The sequence below is a fragment of the Ranitomeya imitator genome, chromosome 5 (genome assembly GCF_032444005.1).
Source record: "Ranitomeya imitator isolate aRanImi1 chromosome 5, aRanImi1.pri, whole genome shotgun sequence".
NCBI lineage: Eukaryota > Metazoa > Chordata > Amphibia > Anura > Dendrobatidae > Ranitomeya > Ranitomeya imitator.
In genome coordinates this window covers 147069986-147089561 of record NC_091286.1, presented here as the reverse complement: position 1 = coordinate 147089561, position 19576 = coordinate 147069986, and the positions used below count along the sequence as shown (strand labels likewise).

General features: G+C 41.5%; 1 protein-coding gene across 8 annotated transcripts in view; it reads left to right on the top strand.

The window, feature by feature from the left end:
• The window catches only part of LOC138681586 (uncharacterized), a 1359044-nt gene that overhangs the window by 1208459 nt on the left and 131009 nt on the right, over positions 1-19576 (top strand). The window contains exon 9 of one of the 8 annotated variants that reach the window (XR_011321931.1): positions 18174-19095. The exons of the other annotated variants lie outside the window; for them this stretch is intronic. The gene's annotated coding sequence lies outside the window, so the exon portion shown is untranslated. Of the gene's footprint in view, positions 1-18173; positions 19096-19576 lie in introns of those variants that run through there. 8 annotated transcript variants of the gene reach the window in all.

The window sequence follows — 19576 nt, the reverse complement described above, 5'->3', positions numbered from 1 at the left end:
TGTTTTGGTCACTTTTGAATGTTGGTTGTGCTTTCACACTCGTGGTAGCATGAGACTGACTCTACAACCCACACAAGTGGCTCAGGTAGTACAGCTCATCCTGGATAGCACATCAATGCAAGCTGTGGCAAGAAGGTTTGCTGTGTCTGTCAGCGTAGTGTCCAGAGGCTGGAGGCGCCACCAGGAGACAGGCCAGTACACCAGGAGACATGGATGGGGCCATAGGAGGGCAACAACCCAGCAGCAGGACCGCTACTTCAGCCTTTGTGCAAGGAGGAGCACTGCCATAGCCCTGCAAAATGACCTCCAGCAGACCACAAATGTGCATGTGTCTGCACAAACGGCTGGAAACCGACTCCATGAGGATGGTCTGAGTGCCCAGCATCCACAGATAGGGGTTGTGCTCACAGTCCAACACCATGCAGGACACTTAACACTTGCCACAGAACATCAGGATTGGCAAATTCGCCACTGGCGCCCTGTGCTCTTCACAGATGAAAGCAGGTTCACACTGAGCACATGTGACAGACGTGACAGAGTCTGGAGACGCCGTGGAGAGCAATCTGCTGCATGCAACATCCTTCAGCATGACCGGTTTGGCAGTGGGTCAGTAATGGTGTGTGGTAACATTTCTTTGGAGGGCTGTACAGCCCTCCATGTGCTCACCAGAGGTAGCCTGACTGCCATTAGGTACGGAGATGAGATCTTCAGACCCCTTGTGAGACCATATGCTGGTGCAGTTGGCCCTGGGTTCCTCCTAATGCAGGATAATGCCAGACCTCATGTGGCTGAAGTGTGTCAGCAGTTCCTGCACGATGAAGGCATTGAAGCTATGGACTAGCCCGCCCATTCCCCAGACCTGAATCCAATTGAACACATCTGAGACATCATGTCTTGCACCATCCACCAGACCTGGCGGATGCTTTAGTCCAGGTCTGGGAGGAGATCCCTCAGGAGACCATCCACCGCCTCATCAGGAGCATGCCCAGGCGTTGTAGGGAGGTCATACAGGCACATGGAGGCCACACACACTACTGAGCATCATTTCCATGTCTTGAGGCATTTCCACTAAAGTTGGATCAGCCTGTAACTTCATTTAAACTTTGATTTTGAGCATCATTCCAACTCCAGACGTCCATGGGATATTAGTTGTGATTTATGTTGATCATTTTTAGGTTTTATTGTTCTCAACACATTCTACTATGTAATGAATAAAGATTTACAACTGGAATATTTAATTCAGTGATATCTAGGATGCAGGATTTTAGTGTTCCCTTTATTTTTTTGAGCAGTGTATATATACACCTGTTCTATGTTTATATATGTAATCTATCTTTTATATTATAATCTGTCAACGAGAAACCTTACCCCTTAAACCCCAGTCCAGAGCCTCTCACCTAGCCAAATTAGTTCTCTTGCATCGCACTGACGAGGGCCAACAGCGCGAAACAACGTGTCTGCGAATTGAGATACTGATTTGGATTTTATCTTAAGTCATATTGCATGACTCGTTAAAGGGTTGATTGTGACTTGTAGGATCGCTACTTCCAACAGGTGGCGCTATAGAGTTTAAGTCCTTTTTTTCTCTGAAGAGGCAATTTTCATATTAAATTTCCCAGAGGAGCATTGCACGGCGAATAAGCCTTCTTACCTTGACAAGCCAGAGATGGTATGTCACTGTCCATAAGGAGAAACGATACCCCATAGACCCCAGTCCAGAGCCTCTCACCTAGCCAAATTAGTTCTCATGCTTTGCACTGATGAGGGCCAACAGCCCGAAACACCGTGTCTGCGAATTGAGAAACTGATTTGGCTTTTATCTTAAGTTATATTGCACGACTCCTTAAAGGGTTGATTGTGACTTGTAGGATCGCTACTTCCAACAGGTGGCGCTATAGAGTTTAAGTCATCTTTTTCTCTGAAGAGGTAATTTGCATATACTATGTGCAGACATTTATTTTATCTATTCTATTAAAACCTGTCAGTGTGATTTTACATTACACCACACTTAATTGCCAGCTTTTCTAAAGGACACAGTTGCGTATTTCTCGCAAGTCACACTGATGGTTCGTGTGGTGTGCAAGTTTTTCTTGAACCCATAGACTTTCATTGGCGAATCTCGGCTGATATACGGTGCAAATCGCAGCATGCTGCGATTTTACTCACACACATAATACGGCCGAGAAAAAACTAATGATGGGAGCTGCCCCATAGATTAACATTGGTTTCGAGTGCTATGCGATTTTTTTCTCGCATAGCACTCGTTCGTATTTCTCTCTAGTGTGACTCCGGCCTAACACTCCTTAATGCACAAATACCCTTATTGAACTCACACATTTTTTTGTTTTTTTCAGACAGATAATTTTCTCTATTCCCTATCATAAGAAATTTCTGTAATCGGTTTCCAAAATCAGGCCGTCAGTTTAGGCTCTTCTCTCAGCTGCCTGTTTTCTCCTTGGTCCTCACTGTTCCCTGTTAGAAAGTCTGCTTCTGGGTCCTGGATTGTCCAAAAATGTAAATAATTATAAGGTATCTGTCTCATGAGATATTACCAGAAAAACTAGTTTTCTATGGATGGGAAAGTGGGCACTGTTGCCTATACCATCGAAGAAATGCAAGCAGTTTGCAGATCATAGATTCCTGCAAAATGTGCTTTTTTCCCAAAGATTAAATAAACAAAATAATGGGATTGTAAAGGTTGTGCTGCCGATTATAAACACGTCCAACGAGAGTGTCAGAAACAAATAGAAGGCAACACTTGCTGTTATCTTGTGGGAGTCTGGGTCCTGAGAACCTCACCAAAAAACTGCTCTCTATCACGCTTTTCAGCAGGCAGATTCGCCTGTGGTCCAGCACAAGCAAACACAGCCGTGTATGGACTTCTAGTCTTTCCATTGAGCCTATACACCACACTGTGAGCATTTTCTAGTGATTAGTGGTCTCAGAACCTAGACCCCCACCAATCTACATGATATGTAACAAAGATAAAAGATATTAAAAAATCTATATGCACCTTGAATCATTCAATATGTATCCCAGGAGACTTCATGTCCAAAAGGAGATTGCTTTCCTAATGGGCTGTCTAGAGGTTATGAAAAGTTTGGTGTTCCCTAGCAGTGCTGACATCTCCAAACACCTTTTTATTCGTCTTAGCGCACATAATTTTTAATTCTATTATATCTTCTATCAATATGAGAAACCATAGCATTCCCTTTAAGAATGATATGAAAACCCTTTGGAGCTATTTTTTATGTATGTGGTTGAACCATGGCTCTTCACTACAAACAGCCATAACTAACGCAAGCAAACTTGGAAATTTAAGTCATTCTTAGGGCTTATTCAGACTAGCATATAATACAGACATCGTATGCTGATCAGGTAGAAACCAGATGGCACACCGACAATGTAAATCAATAATCAGATGACAGTTTTTCACAAAGACCAAATGTCTGTGTTAAATGAAAAAAAACAAAAAAAACAAAACACAGCTATTGTCTTCAGAGTCTCTTCTGGAATAGATTCTCTGTTATTGGTATCATATCCATATACTTCAAAACACTTAATAACCTTCACTATGGAATCTGTATACTTATATCATGCACATTTGTAATGCTTCATAGTTACATAGTACATCGGTTGAACTTGATGGACCTTTCTCTACCAGTTATACATTCTCTATTGCTAGACTTCTAATCCACAATGCCAATTGTTGTGAGAAAAACATCCAACCATCTTATAAATGCTGTTATAGTGTCTGCCATTACTCCCTCTTGTGGTTGGGCATTCCACAGTCTGACTGCTCTAACTGTAAAGAACCCTTTACTGTTTAGCTGCCGGAATCACCTTTCTTCCAACCATATTGAGTGCCCTCTGGTCCTTAGAATGGTCCTTGGAAGGAATAAGTCATGCACCAGTCCTTTGTACTAACCATCAAATAAATAAGGCAGCACACTGTAGCGCCAAAACTTGCAAACATGACATATGAAAATTGAATTGCATTACTGCACTAGAAATATGAAAAATTGAGAAAGTTTAGCGCATAAATTGGCCAATTCATGTGTACCTGGTAGCCACGATAAGGCATTTCTCGCTTATTAGGACCTGACAATGCCTTTCCTCTCTGAGAATAAAGTCTTCATCTGAATGGGAACCTAATGTGAGTCGTCTCTTAGACTAAAATCTCTCTCTGGAGGGGTAGTGCTCCTGCTGTGTTTAAAAACACCTGTGGCTAAAAGGCGGAGTGCTCAGTCAGAAGGCTAATGAATACAAATTTCAAAAAACTGACCGTCACATCCAAACATAGACTAAGTGTGAACAGGTGCTGAACCTAGAGTCACTAACTCATATACAATCAAATAAATAAGGCAGCATACTGTAGCGCCATAACTTGCAAACATGAAATATGAAAATTGAATGGCATTACTGCACTAGAAATATGAAAAATTGAGAACGTTTAGCGCATAAATTGGCCAATTCATGTGTACCTGGTAGCCACGATAAGGCATTTCTCGGTAGCTTCAGAAGCTTCCTGTCCTCTCAAACAGCTGCAGGAACCTTTCCTTGCAACCAGAAAAAAATCTAAAACCTGTCCATTCATAATGAACAAGGACAAGATCTGGACAAGATAAAGATCCCCAATTCACATCAGGACTACAAGATCCCTGTACTTTCAGCTGCATCACATCTAATGTGGTGTACCTAATTATTTGTGCTAAATGTCCAACTGGGGGTCTGTATGTAGGGGAGACAGGGCAAAAACTGAGAACAAGGATGAACTCTCATCACCACACAATAAGAGAAAAAAGAATAGATGTACCCGTGGCAAAACATTTTTGTCTCCCTGATCATAGCACCATGGACATGAGATTACTTGTATTAAAGGGTAATTTGAAATTTCAGAGAGACAGAAAAGTTTGGAAATATAAACTGATGACGACCTGATGACGACCTAGTGCATTTCGACTGCACTAGAAAGTCTTACTTATGAGTCATAGTCATGAGTAAGACTGCCTAGTGCAGTCAAAATGCGTCGACTGGGTCATGTCAACCATGTACATTTTTATTTTGTATGCACTATAATTTCTTTTGAAAAATAAAAAGAAAAGGAAAATCCAGTCATGTTGAGCTGGACTCTAATTTTTTCTATTTTCCTTACCGGACAGTGGTTGCCTGGATCCACCTTCTTACCTTTCTTATATATCGGTACCACATGAGCCATCCTCCAATCCTCTGACACCACCCCTGTTACAAGAGAGTATAAGAATATGAGATACAGCGGTCTGTCAATTACTGAACTTAATTCCCTCAGTATCCGTGGATGAATTAATTCTGGGCCGGGGGATTTGTCAATGTTTTATTTGCTCAGACACAGACATACTTCTTTTGGTAAACTAGTTATATCAGGTGATGAACATTGATTTTTGCCTTGTTGAAAGATCACTGGAACAGTCAGTTCATTGGTGAACACTGAAGAAAAGTGTCTATTTAAAATCTCTGCCTTTTCTTTGTCCTCTGTAATTATCCTGTTATTATCATCTTTTAAAAGGAACCTGTAATATGGGTATACAAAATTCAAAGATTCAAAAAGCAACAAAAACAAACAACAAAATCAAGTGCAAGGTCCATAAAGGAATATGGCCAGATCGCCCAGTGGGGTCCTTAGATGAATGCAACTAAGGACTGGTGTTGGGGGTGTCATTCATCACTGCATATTCAGCACAGAGGATGTGTGCAACATTAGACTGGTGACACCTACCAATTACCCTTTTTCTTGTCGCAATTGATGACCTTATGATACTTATGAGGGTTAAGAGAATCCACTGTATATGTGTGAAAAATGTCATAATATTTAAGGTCTGATTAGTTGCATGCAGGTTGTTTCTATGTGGGTAAGCCACTGTGTGTAGCACCTGACATTTATTTTTGTGCAGACGCTGTAGGACCAAGGTGCTGTTCTGTGTGGGACCTGGGTTATGCTTGATGTGAGGTGGTCCATGGGATCCACCACGCTGTGGTCTTTTACAGATGCACAAACATGGGGTTTAAATATGGCTTTACTTAAGCATATGTACTTGTCCCTTTAAGATATTTTGTACAATCAAAATAAAGGTATTAGATATAGAGAGTACTATTTTGCCATATTCAGGTTGTAACCAAAGGGTCTAGGGTCCCTTAACCCCGTAGTATAATACAGTGGTATCACTGATAGTTTATGCCCCACTGGTCGGTCTGCCCATATTCCTTTATGTACCTTGCACTTGATTTTGTTGTTTTTTGAATCTTTGAATTTCTAAACTTTAAATACCTATATTAAAAGTTATATTTTACTTCCAACTAGCTGAAGAGCCCGGCGTTGTCTAGGCATAGTAAATATCTGTGGTTAGTTATAGCACCTCACTTCTCTTATTTTCCCATCACGCCTCTCATTTTCCCCCCTCACATCTCTCATTTTCTCCCTCACACCTCTCATTTTCCCCCTCACTCCTCTCATTCCCCCCTAACACTTGTCATTTTGACCTCACATCTGTCATTTTCCAATCATTCCACTATTTTCCCTCACTCCTCTCATTTTGCACTCACACCTTTTCATTTTCACCTCACACCCCTCATTTTCACCTCACACCTCTTTTTCCCCTCAGTATATACATGTTTGTCATCTCCCTTATATATAGTATACAACTGTATGTCATCTCCTGTATATAGTATATACCTGTATGTCATCTCCCCTGTAAATAGCATATACCTGCTGTATGTCATCTCCTCCTGTATATTGTATATACCTATGTGTCATCTCCTCCTGTGTATATATATACCTGTATGTCATCTCTTCTGTATATACTATATACCTGTATGTCATCTCCTCCTATATATAGTATATACCTGTATGTTATCTCCCCTTTATATAGTATATACCTGCTGTATGTCTTCTCCTCCTCTATATACCTATGTGTCATCTCCTCTTTTATATAGTATATACCTGTATGTCATCTCCTCCTGTATATAGTATATATGTGTGTCATCTCCTCCTGTATATAGTATATACCTGTAAGTCATGTCCTCCTGTATATAGTGTATATACCTGTGTCATCTGCTCCTGTAAATAGTATATATCTGTGTGTCATCTCCTCCTGTATATAGTATATATGTGTGTCATCTCCCCTGTATATAGTATATACCTGTGTGTCATCTCCTGTATATAGTATATACCTGTGTGTCATCTCCTCCTGTATATAGTATATACCTGTGTGTCATCTCCTCCTGTATATAGTATATATGTGTGTCATCTCCCCTGTATATAGTATATACCTGTGTGTCATCTCCTGTATATAGTATATACCTGTGTGTCATCTCCTCCTGTATATAGTATATACCTGTGTGTCATCTCCTCCTGTATATAGTATGTACCTGTATGTCATCTCCTCCTGTATATAGTATATACCTGTGTGTCATCTCCTTCTGTATATAGTAGATACCTGTATGTCATCTCCTCCTGTATATAGTATATACCTGTGTGTCATCTCCCCTGTATATAGTATATACAGTGGGGCAAAAAAGTATTTAGTCAGTCAGCAATAGTGCATGTTCCACCACTTAAAAAGATGAGAGGCGTCTGTAATTTACATCATAGGTAGACCTGAACTATGGGAGACAAACTGAGAAAAAAAAATCCAGAAAATCACATTGTCTGTTTTTTTAACAATTTATTTGCATATTATGGTGGAAAATAAGTATTTGGTCAGAAACAAAATTTCATCTCAATACTTTGTAATATATCCTTTGTTGGCAATGACAGAGGTCAATCGTTTTCTGTAAGTCTTCACAAGGTTGCCACACACTGTTGTTGGTATGTTGGCCCATTCCTCCATGCAGATCTCCTCTAGAGCAGTGATGTTTTTGGCTTTTCGCTTGGCAACACGGACTTTCAACTCCCTCCAAAAGTTTTCTATAGGGTTGAGATCTGGAGACTGGCTAGGCCACTCCAGGACCTTGAAATGCTTCTTACGAAGCCACTCCTTCGTTGCCCTGGCGGTGTGCTTTGGATCATTGTCATGTTGAAAGACCCAGCCACGTTTCATCTTCAATGCCCTTGCTGATGGAAGAAGGTTTGCACTCAAAATCTCACGATACATGGCCCCATTCATTCTTTCATGTACCCGGATCAGTCGTCCTGGCCCCTTTGCAGAGAAACAGCCCCAAAGCATGATGTTTCCACCACCATGCTTTACAGTAGGTATGGTGTTTGATGGATGCAACTCAGTATTCTTTTTCCTCCAAACACGACAAGTTGTGTTTCTACCAAACAGTTCCAGTTTGGTTTCATCAGACCATAGGACATTCTCCCAAAACTCCTCTGGATCATCCAAATGCTCTCTAGCAAACTTCAGACGGGCCCGGACATGTACTGGCTTAAGCAGTGGGACACGTCTGGCACTGCAGGATCTGAGTCCATGGTGGCATAGTGTGCTACTTATGGTAGGCCTTGTTACATTGGTCCCAGCTCTCTGCAGTTCATTCACTAGGTCCCCCTGCGTGGTTCTGGGATTTTTGCTCACCGTTCTTGTGATCATTCTGACCCCACGGGGTGGGATTTTGCGTGGAGCCCCAGATCGAGGGAGATTATCAGTGGTCTTGTATGTCTTCCATTTTCTAATTATTGCTCCCACTGTTGATTTCTTCACTCCAAGCTGGTTGGCTATTGCAGATTCAGTCTTCCCAGCCTGGTGCAGGGCTACAATTTTGTTTCTGGTGTCCTTTGACAGCTCTTTGGTCTTCACCATAGTGGAGTTTGGAGTCAGACTGTTTGAGGGTGTGCACAGGTGTCTTTTTATACTGATAACAAGTTTAAACAGGTGCCATTACTACAGGTAATGAGTGGAGGAAAGATGAGACTCTTAAAGAAGAAGTTACAGGTCTGTGAGAGCCAGAAATCTTGATTGTTTGTTTCTGACCAAATACTTATTTTCCACCATAATATGCAAATAAATTGCTAAAAAAACAGACAATGTGATTTTCTGGATTTTTTTTTCTCAGTTTGTCTCCCATAGTTGAGGTCTACCTATGATGTAAATTACAGACGCCTCTCATCTTTTTAAGTGGTGGAACTTGCACTATTGCTGACTGACTAAATACTTTTTTGCCCCACTGTATATGTGTGTCATCTCCCCTGTATATAGTATATACCTGTGTGTCATCTCCTCCTGTATATAGTATATACCTGTGTATACCTATTTAAAGGATGGTGGGAGTGGTCACCACCCACATCAGCTGACCAGCAACACCACAGCTGCCAGCAAAGAAAACTAACATTAACCCTTGCTGGCCTAAAAGGAAAAAAGCTACATTTAAATAATAGTGGAACCAGAGCTCCCACTAATCCAAACCTGAATTGTGACAGTACCCCCCTTTCAACAAGTGGCCTCAGGATCCTCAACACTGGACCTCACCGAGAATGACGTATGGTGAGGATGCCTCAACCCACTAGGATTTACCACTGCAGTCACCTGATCCTCAGGTTTACAGCAAATACAGCCCGATGGTGACGTAAATAATGTAGACTCTAGAGGCGCCACAAATCTCCAGAGCGAAGACCTGTGGAATACGTTCTGTACCTGCATTACTGGGGGGTAACTCCAGCTGGAAGGTCCTAGGGCTGAGAACGGCTGACACCCGATATGGCCCGATCACCCTAGAACTCCAGGTCCCAGATGCGTACTTTCACTTAATGTATTTAGTGGACACCCACACGTACTCATTCACAAACAGGTCCGGACCTGAACGTTTATTTCCATGTGTGCGTTTGCCAACAGACGATAATCTCCCTGAGGAACAGACAGCAGAGGCATCCCCCTGTGTCACCAAACTCCTACCACCACTATATTTAGAACAACATTTTAGTGGTAAAAATGTATTTTTCTTCAACACCCAATAGTATAACATTTTGTAAAATAGATGTGGTGTCAATATGATCACTGCATCCCTAAACGAATTCATTGGGGAGTGTGGTTTGTAAAATTAGGTCATATATGGGAGGTTTCAGCTGTTTTGGCACTTCCAGGGCTCTGCCAATGTGACATGGGACCCTCAAACCATTTCAGCAAAATCTGCACTCAAATATGGTGCTTCTTCTGTTCTGAGCTATGCACTGTGCCTTAAAAGTAGTTTTCAACCACATATGGGATATAGGTGTCCACATGGGAAATATTACACAACAAATTTTGGGGTCCATTTTCTCCTGTTATCCTTGTGAAAATGGAAAAAATTGAGGGTTAAAACAGCCGTTCAATCATTTCCACAGATCAATGTTGTAAAATTCTGTGAAGCATCTGGGGGTTTAAGGAGCTCTCCACACATCTAGATAAATTCCCTGAGGGGTCTAGTTTCCAAAATGGGGTCACTTGTGGGGTTTTAGCCACACCAGGGACTCTCCAAACACAGCATGACTCACACAATTTCATCAAAGTCTGTGTTCCAAAATGTCACTCCTTCCTTTCTGAGCCATGTCGTGCACACAAACAGTAGTTTTCCCCCACATAGTGGGAATCGGCGTACTCAGGAGGAATTGCACAACAGTTTGTATGGTGCAATTTCAACTGTTACCCTTGTGAAAATAAAAAAAAAAATCGAAGCTAAAAAAAACTTTTTTGCTGGTATAATGTGATTTTTTATTTTCACAGCTTAACGTTATAAACTTCTGTGAAGCACCAGGGGGTTCAAGGTGCTCACCACACATTCAAATACATTCCTTGAGGGGTCACTTGTGGAGGGTTTGTACTGTTTAGACATGTAGGTGGCTCTCCAAAAGGGACATGGCGTTCACTAACGTTTCCAACAAATTTTGCATTCAAAATGTCAAATGTCGCTCCTTCCCTTCCGAGCTCTGCCATGCCCCCAAACAGTAGTTTTCCTCCACATATGGGATAGCGGTGTACTCAGGAAATATTGTACAACCATTTGTATGGTGCAATTTCTCCTGTTACCCTTCTGAAAATTAAGAAAATGGGGCTAAAATTACTTTTTTGTTGGAGAAATGTATTTTTTTATTTTCACAGCTCAACGTTATAAACTTCTGTGAAGCACCTTGGGGTTCAAGGTGCTCAGCACACATCTAGATACTTTGCTTGAGGGTTCTAGTTTCCAAAATGACACCACTTGTGTGGGGTTCCACTGTTTAGGCACATCAATGACCCTCCATGTGCGACATGGCGTCCAGTAATGATTCCAGCTAATTTTGCAGTCAAAAAGTCAAAAGCTGCTCCTTTCCTACCGTGCCCTGCCGTGCACCCAAATAGTACTTTTCCCCCACATATTGGGTATCTACATACTCAGGAGAAATTGCACCACCATTTTGAGGGTTTATTTTTTTCTGTTGCCCTTGTGAAAATAAAAAAAAAATGGGGCTAAAAGAATATTTTTGTGGAAGAAATGTGAATTTTTGTTTTCACAGCTTAACGTTATACATTTCTGTGAAGCACCTGGGGGTTCAAGGCGCTCACCACAAATCTAGATAAGTTCCTTGAGGGGTCTAATATCCAAAATGGGGTCACTTGCGGGGAATTTTCACTGCTTAAGCACACCAGGGGTTCTCCAAAAGGGACACAGTGTCCGCTTTAGATTCCAGCTAATTTTGCGTTCAAAAAGTCAAATGGTGCTCCTTCCCTTCCAAGCCCTGCCGTGCTCCCAAACAGTACTTTTCTCCCACATATGGGGTATTGGCGTGCTCAGGAGAAACTGTACAACAAATTTTGGGGTCCATTTTCTCATGTTTCCCTTGTGAAAATAAAGAAATTTGGGTCTAAAATAAAATGTTTTGAAAAAGAGTTAAATGTTTATTTTTTCCTTTCACATTTCATTAATTCCTGTGAAGCACCTGAAGAGTTGATAAACTTCTTGAATGTGGTTTTGAGCACGTTGAGGGTTGCAGTTTTTAGAATGGTATTACTTTTGGGTATTCTTTGTCATATAGGCCTCTGAAAGTCTCTTTAAATGTGATGTGGTCTCTAAAAAATGTTTTTTTAAATTTTGTTCGAAAAATGAGAAATCGTTGGTCAACTTTTAACCCGTTATAACTTCCTAACAAAAAAAATGATATTTTAAAAATTGTGCTGATGTAAAGTAGACATGTGGGAAATGTTATTTATTAACTATTTTGTGCGATATGACTCTGTGATTAAGAGTTTTTCACAAATAAACATCATATCGAAGAAATGTTACAATTATCATGAAGTACTATGTCATGATAAAAACAATCTCAGAATCAGTGAGATGCGTTGAAGCGTTCCAGAGTTATTACCTCATAAAGTGACACTGGTCAGAATTGTAAAATTTGGACTGGTCATGAAGGTGAAAACAGGGTTGGGGGGTGGTAAAGGGGTCTAAATTCACAATTCCAGTAAGAAACCCCTTATCCATGTACCAATACACAAAAGCACTTATCTCTTCTTTGACCACTTAGCAGTTAAGACTATCCTCATCTCTAGAGGGGAACCAAGGATACAAGGTTATCAGAAGAGGAACATAGGAGATGTGTAGGACAGGATAATAGAGAAGGTGTTTATGCAGGGGTCGCAAAAGGCAGAGGAGGAACGGGTGTATAAACCTTGGGGTTAAGGAGAGTGAATATTCAGCCAGGTAGGGGATGTTTGCCACAGCATGGAAAGTCTGCAGTTGCTTGTCCTGTTAGAGAGGGAATTCTGCAGAGCTGATGATATGCACCTCTTGTTATAGTGCCAGTGGTCAGCTGGGCTCTGAAGTTTGAAACGCTTGGGCTTCTTAAGCCCAGCAACCGAGCTGATATGGTTCCGTGTGCAGTGACAGGTGTATGGGATGACTTGTCAGGGTTTACTGACACCTGACTTAGGTCCATCTCCCTGCTGGCTCAGGGTTCTGGCTTTGTTATCTCGGCTGAAAAAAAATAGAATAGAGCAACTAGTTTATTACCAGCCATCTCACTCCTGCATACTTGCATTATGTTCCCAAGCAGCTTGCTTGTCTGTATTCAGGCATGCTTAGGACCCTCAAGAGATTGCTATTGTAAGGTGACATTAAGCCTGGTTTATAATGGAGAGGTGTCATTAAGACACCTATCCTTTACTAATCCTATAGTTAGTAAAGGGTTAAATCAAAACACACATGCAGAATAAAGTATTTTAATTAAATAATTAAACACACAGGTTTACCATCTTTATTACACTCTCAATCAAAGCGAAGACCTCGTTCGTCTGTAAAAAAAGATCCAAAATAAAAAAGCAGCAATATCCCATACCTTTCCACTGCACTGTCAAGTCCCATGCTGCAATCCATCTCAAGGGGTTAAATAGTTTACAACCGGGAGCGGTGTAATGCTATCGGCCGGAGGAATGAATGAAAAGCTGCCTGCACAGCCTCCCCGCCTGACTGGCCATAAACTCATTAGCATGGGAAAGTTTCTGAATATTTTCCCAAGCGGTTAAATTCACCTCTGTCAGCAGGGCCGACTACCACTGACGTCACTGAGCATGCATAGATTCCCCGCCTGACTTGAGGTGAACTTGACAGCGTGGGAAAATGTTCAGAAACTTTCCCATGCTAATGAGTTCATGTCCGGTCAGGCGGGGAGTCTGCGCAGGCAGCTTTTCATTCATTCCTCCGTGGTTAACAGCTTGGCCGGTACCATTAGCACCGCTCCCGGTTGTAAACTATTTAACCCCTTGAGATGGATTGCAGCGTGGGACTTGACTGTACAGGGGACAGGGATGTGATATTGTTACTTTGGATTTTTTTTTACAGAAGAACGAGGGCTTCCCTTGGATTGAGAGTGTAATGGAGATGGTAAACCTGTATGTTTAATTATTTCATTAAGACTTTATTCTGCATGTGTGTGTTGATTTAACTTTTTACTAACTATAGGATTAGTAATGGATAGTTGCCTTAACCCCTTTACCACCAAGGGTAGTTTGCACGTTATTAAACGGGCCAATTTTTACAATTCTGACCACTGTCCCTTTATGAGGTTATAACTCTAGAATGCTTCAACGGATCCCGGTGATTCTGACAATGTTTTCTCGTGACATATTGTACTTCATGATAGTGGTAAAATTTCTTTGATATTACCTGCATTTATATGTGAAAAAAGCGGAAATTTGGCAACAATTTTGAAAATTTTGCAATTTTCCAAATTTGAATTTTTATGCAATTAAATCACAGAGATATGTCACACAAAATACTTAATAAGTAACATTTCCCACATGTCTAGTTTACATCAGCACAATTTTGTAACCAAAATTTTTTTTGTTAGGCAGTTAGAAGGGTTAAAAGTTGACCAGCGATTTCTCATTTTTACAACACCATTTTTTTTTTAGGGACCACATCTCATTTGAAGTCATTTTGAGGGGTCTGTATGATAGAAAATAACCAAGTGTGACAACATTCTAAAAACTGCACCTCTCAAGGTGCTCAAAACCACATTCAAGAAGTTTATTAACCCTTCAGGTGTTTCACAGGAATTTTTGGAATGTTTAAATAAAAATGAACATTTAACTTTTTTTCACAAAAAATGTATTCAGTTCCAATTTGTTTTATTTTACCAAGGGTAACAGGAGAAAATGGACACCAAAAGTTGTTGTACAATTTGTCCTGAGTATGCCAATACCCCATATGTGGGGGTAAACCACTGTTTGGGCGCATGGCAGAGCTCGGAAGCGAAGGAGCGTCATTTCACTTTTCAATGCAAAATTGACTGGAATTGAGATGGGACGCCATGTTGCGTTTGGAGAGCCACTGATGTGCCTAAACATTGAAACTCCCCACAAGTGACACCATTTTGAAACGTAGACCCCCCTAAGGAACTCATCTAGATGTGTTGTGAGAGCTTTGAACCCCAAGTGTTTCACTACAGTTTATAACTCAGAGCCGTGAAAATAAAAATAAAAATTTTTCCCACAAAAATTATTTTTTAGCCCCCAGTTTTGTATTTTCCCAGAGGTAACAGGAGAAATTAGACCCCAAAGTTTGTTGTCCAATTTGTCCCGAGTACGCTGATACCCCATATGTGGGGGGAACCACCATTTGGCGCATGGGAGAGCTCAGAAGGGAAGGAGCGCCATATGGAATGCAGACTTAGATGGAATGGTCTGCAGGCGTCACATTGCGTTTACAGAGCCCTTAATGTACCTAAACAGTAGAAACTCCCCACAAGTGACCCCATATTGGAAACTAGACCCCCAAGGAACTTATCTAGATGTGTTGTGAGAACTTTGAACCCCCAAGTGTTTCACTACAGTTTATAACGCAGAGCCGTGAAAATAAAAAATCTTTTATCCACAAAAATTATTTTTTAGCCCCCAGTTTTGTATTTTCCCAAGGGTAACAGAAGAATTTGGACCCCAAAAGCTATTGTCCAATGTGTTCTGAGTACGCTGATACCCCATATGTTGGGGTAAACCCCTGTTTGGGCGCACGGGAGAGCTCGAAAGGGAAGGAGCACTGTTTTGCTTTTTCAATGCAGAATTGGCTGGAATTGAGATAGGACACCATGTCACGTTTGGAGAGCCCCTGATGTGCCTAAACAGTGGAAACCCCCCAAATATAACTGAAACCCTAATCCAAACACACCCTTAACCCTAATCTCAATGGTAACCCTAACCACACCCCTAACCCTGACACACCCCTAACCCTAATCCCAACCCTATTCTCAACCATAAATGTAATCCAAACCCTAACTTTAGCCCCAACCCTAACCCTAACTTTAGCCCCAACCCTAACTGTAACCCTAACACTAGCACTAACCCTAGCCCTAACCCTAACGGGAAAATGGAAATAAATACATATTTTTTTTTATTTTTTAATATTTCCCTAACTAAGGGGGTGATGAAGGGGGGTTTGATTTACTTTTCTAGCGGGTTTTCTAGCGGATTTTTATGACTGGCAGCCGTCACACACTAAAAGACGCTTTTTATTGCAAAAACTTTTTTGCGTTACCACATTTTGAGAGCTATAATTTTTCCATATTTTGGTCCACAGAGTCATGTGAGGTCTTGTTTTTGCGGGACGAGTTGACGTCTTTATTGGTAACATTTTCGGGCACGTGACATTTTTTGATCGCTTTTTATTCTGATTTTTGTGAGGAAGAATTACCAAAAACCAGCTATTCATGAATTTCTTTGGGGGAAGGGGAGTGTTTATACCGTTCCGCGTTTGGTAAAATGGATAAAGCAGTTTTATTCTTCGGGTCAGTACGGTTACAGCGATACTTCATTTATATCTTTTTTTATGTTTCGGCGCTTTTATACTATAAAAACTTTTATAGAAAAAATAATTATTTTTGCAACGCTTTATTCTGAGGACTATAACTTTTTTATTTTTTGCTGATGATGCTGTATGGCAGCTCGTTTTTTGCGGGACAAGATGACGTTTTGAGCGATACCATGGTTATTTATATCCGTCTTTTTGATCGCGTGTTATTCCACTTTTTGTCCTTTTTTTTTTACGGTGTTCACTGAAGGGGTTAACTAGTGGAACAGTTTTATAGGTCAGGTCGTTACGGATGTGGCGATACTAAATATGTCTACTTTTATTTTTTTATTATTTAGATAAATGAATGTATTTATTGGAACAATATTTTTTTATTATTATTTATTTAGGATTTTTTTTTTTTACTTTGCCCCAGGGGGGACATCACAGTAAAGTGACAGATCGCTGATCTGACACTTTGCTGTGCACTGTCTCAGATCAGCGATCTGACCTGTACTCCTGGAGGCTTCCCGGCGCTTGCTCTGAGCAGTTGCTGTGAAGCTACCTCCCTGCAGGACCTGGATGCAGCCCCATGTCATCACATCGCGTTGCTCCGAGGGTCTCAGGGAAGCACGCAGGTAGCCCCCTCCCTGCGCGATGCTTCCCTATACCGCCGGAACACTGCGATCATGTTTGATCGCAGTGTGCCGGGGGTTAATGTGCCGGGGCGGTCCATGACCGCTCCTGGCACATAGTGCCGGATGTCAGCTGCGATAGTCAGCTGACACCCGGCCGCGATCGGCTGCGCTCCCCCCATGAGCGCGGCTGATCGCGCTGGACGTACTATTCCGTCCTTGGGAAGTAGGGTCCACCCCACATGGACGGAATAGTACGTCCAATGGCAGAAAGGGGTTAATGACACCTCTGTATTATTAACCAGGCTTAATGTCACCTTACAATAGCAAGGTGACATTAGCCCCTTATTACCCCATATGCCACCGCTACAGGGCAATAGGAAGAGAGAGGCTAAGTGCTGGAATAGGCGCATCTTTCAGATGCGCCTTTTCTGGGGTGGCTGGGGGCAGATGTTTTTAGAAAGGGGGGCCAATAACCATGGTCCCTCTTTAGGCTATTAATATCTGCCCTCAGTCACTTGCTTCCTTCTCTGGCGGAGAAAATTGCATGGGAGCCCACGCCAGTTTTTCCGTGAATTAATCTTTTAATTTAACACCTGCAGCTCCAAAATTTTACACACGCACTACTAACATTATTAGTAAGGGACATATAAATATCTAACCGATATGCAATGGTTTACTATATGTAAACCATGTCTCATATCCTGTCGGGTTCTGCAATGATTTTACAGAACCCGACAATTGAATTATCGGCTATTCTGCTACCTAACTCTCTATGAAACATAACTACAGATATATATATATATATATATATATGTGTGTGTCAATGACATATATATATATATATATATATATATATATATACGCACACCACCCTTCAAAAGTTTAGGGTCACGTAGAAATTTCCTTATTTTTTTAAAGAAAAGCACAGTTTTTTCCAATGAAGCTAACATTAAATGATTCAAAAATACACTCTATACATTGTTGATGTGGTAAATGACTATTTTAGCTGCAAACGTCTGGATTGTAATGCAATACCTTCATAGGTGTATAGAGGCCCATTTCCAGCAACCATCACTCCAGTGTTCTTATGGTACTTTGTGTTTGCTATCTGGGTAAGAAGACTAATGGATGGTTAGAATACCCTTGAAAACCCTTGTGCAAACACGTTAGCACAGCTAAAAACAGTTTGCCTGATTAGAGAACCTATAAACCTGACCTTCCTTTGAGCTAGATGAGAATCTGGAGCATTAGACTTGTTGGTTAAACTCTCAAAATGGCCAGAAAAAAAGAACTTTCATGTGAAACTTGACAGTCTATTCTTATTCTTAGAAATGAAGGCTATTCCATGCGAGAAATTACCAAGAAACTGAAGATTTCCGACAACGGTGTGTACTACTCCCTTCAGAGGAGAGCACAAAGAGGCTCTAACCAGAGTAGAAAGAGAAGTGGGAGGCCCCTCTGCACAACTGAGCAACAAGACAAGTACATTAGAGTCTGTAGTTTGAGAAATCGACGCCTCACATGTCCTCAACTGGCAGCTTCATTAAATAGTACACGCAAAACACTAGTGTCAACGTCTACAGTGAAGAGGCGACTACGGAATGCTGGCCTTCAGGGCAGAGTGGCAAAGAAAAAGCCATATCTGAGGCTGGCTAATAAAAGGAAAATATTAATATGAGCAAAAGAACACAGACATCGGACAAAGGAAGATTGGAAAAAAGTGTTATGGATAAACAGATCCAAGTTTGAGGTGTTTGGATCACACAGAAAAACATTTGTGAGATGCAGAACAACTGAAAAGATGCTGGAAGAGTGCCTGACGCCATCTGTCAAGCATGGTGGAGGTAATGTGATGGTCTGGGGTTGCTTTGGTGCTGGTAAAGTGGGAGATCTGTACAAGGTAAAAGGGATATTGAATAAGGAAGGCTATCACTCCATTTTGCAACGCCATGCCATACGCTGTGGACAGAGCTTGATTGGAGCCAATTTCATCCTACAACAGGACGATGACCCAAAGCACACCTCCAAATTATGCAAGAACTATTTAGGGAAGAAGCAGGCAGCTGGTATTCTATCTGTAATGGAGTGGCCAGCGCAGTCACCAGATCTCAACCCCATTGAACTGTTGTGGGAGCAGCTTGACAGTATGGTATGCAAAAAGTGCCCATCAAGCCAAACCATCTTGTGGAAGGGGCTTCTGGAAGCCTTGGGTGACATTTCTCCAGATTACCTCAGCAAGTTAACTTCTAGAATGCCAAAGGTCTGCAATGCTGTAATGGCTGCAAAGGGAGCATTCTTTGACGAAAGCAAAGTTTGAAGGAGAAAATATTTCAAATAAAAATCTTTTTTTCGAACCTTGTCAATGTCTGGACTAGATTTTACATTCATTTGGCAACTCATCTGCTTAATAATATATATATATCAAATGCAAAAGGAACAGCCAGACAGCACCACTGCCAGGAAGAACAAAGTGGGAACCGCTCACCTGTGTAAAGCCAGGATATCTGATCTTGGGTGCGTAGCTCCGCTGGAGAAAAGTCCATATGAAATAGTGAATGTATAAGGAAATTGAGCACACTCGCCGATCATCCAGTGCAGGAATCTTTATTCAAACATCGTACTGTACATCTTCACGACCGGGGGTGCTGTACAGAGAGTGCGGCAATGCGGGACGACGGCCGTTTCACGCCTGGCTGGCGCTTCAACGGGTCAGTCCCGTTGAAGCGCCAGCC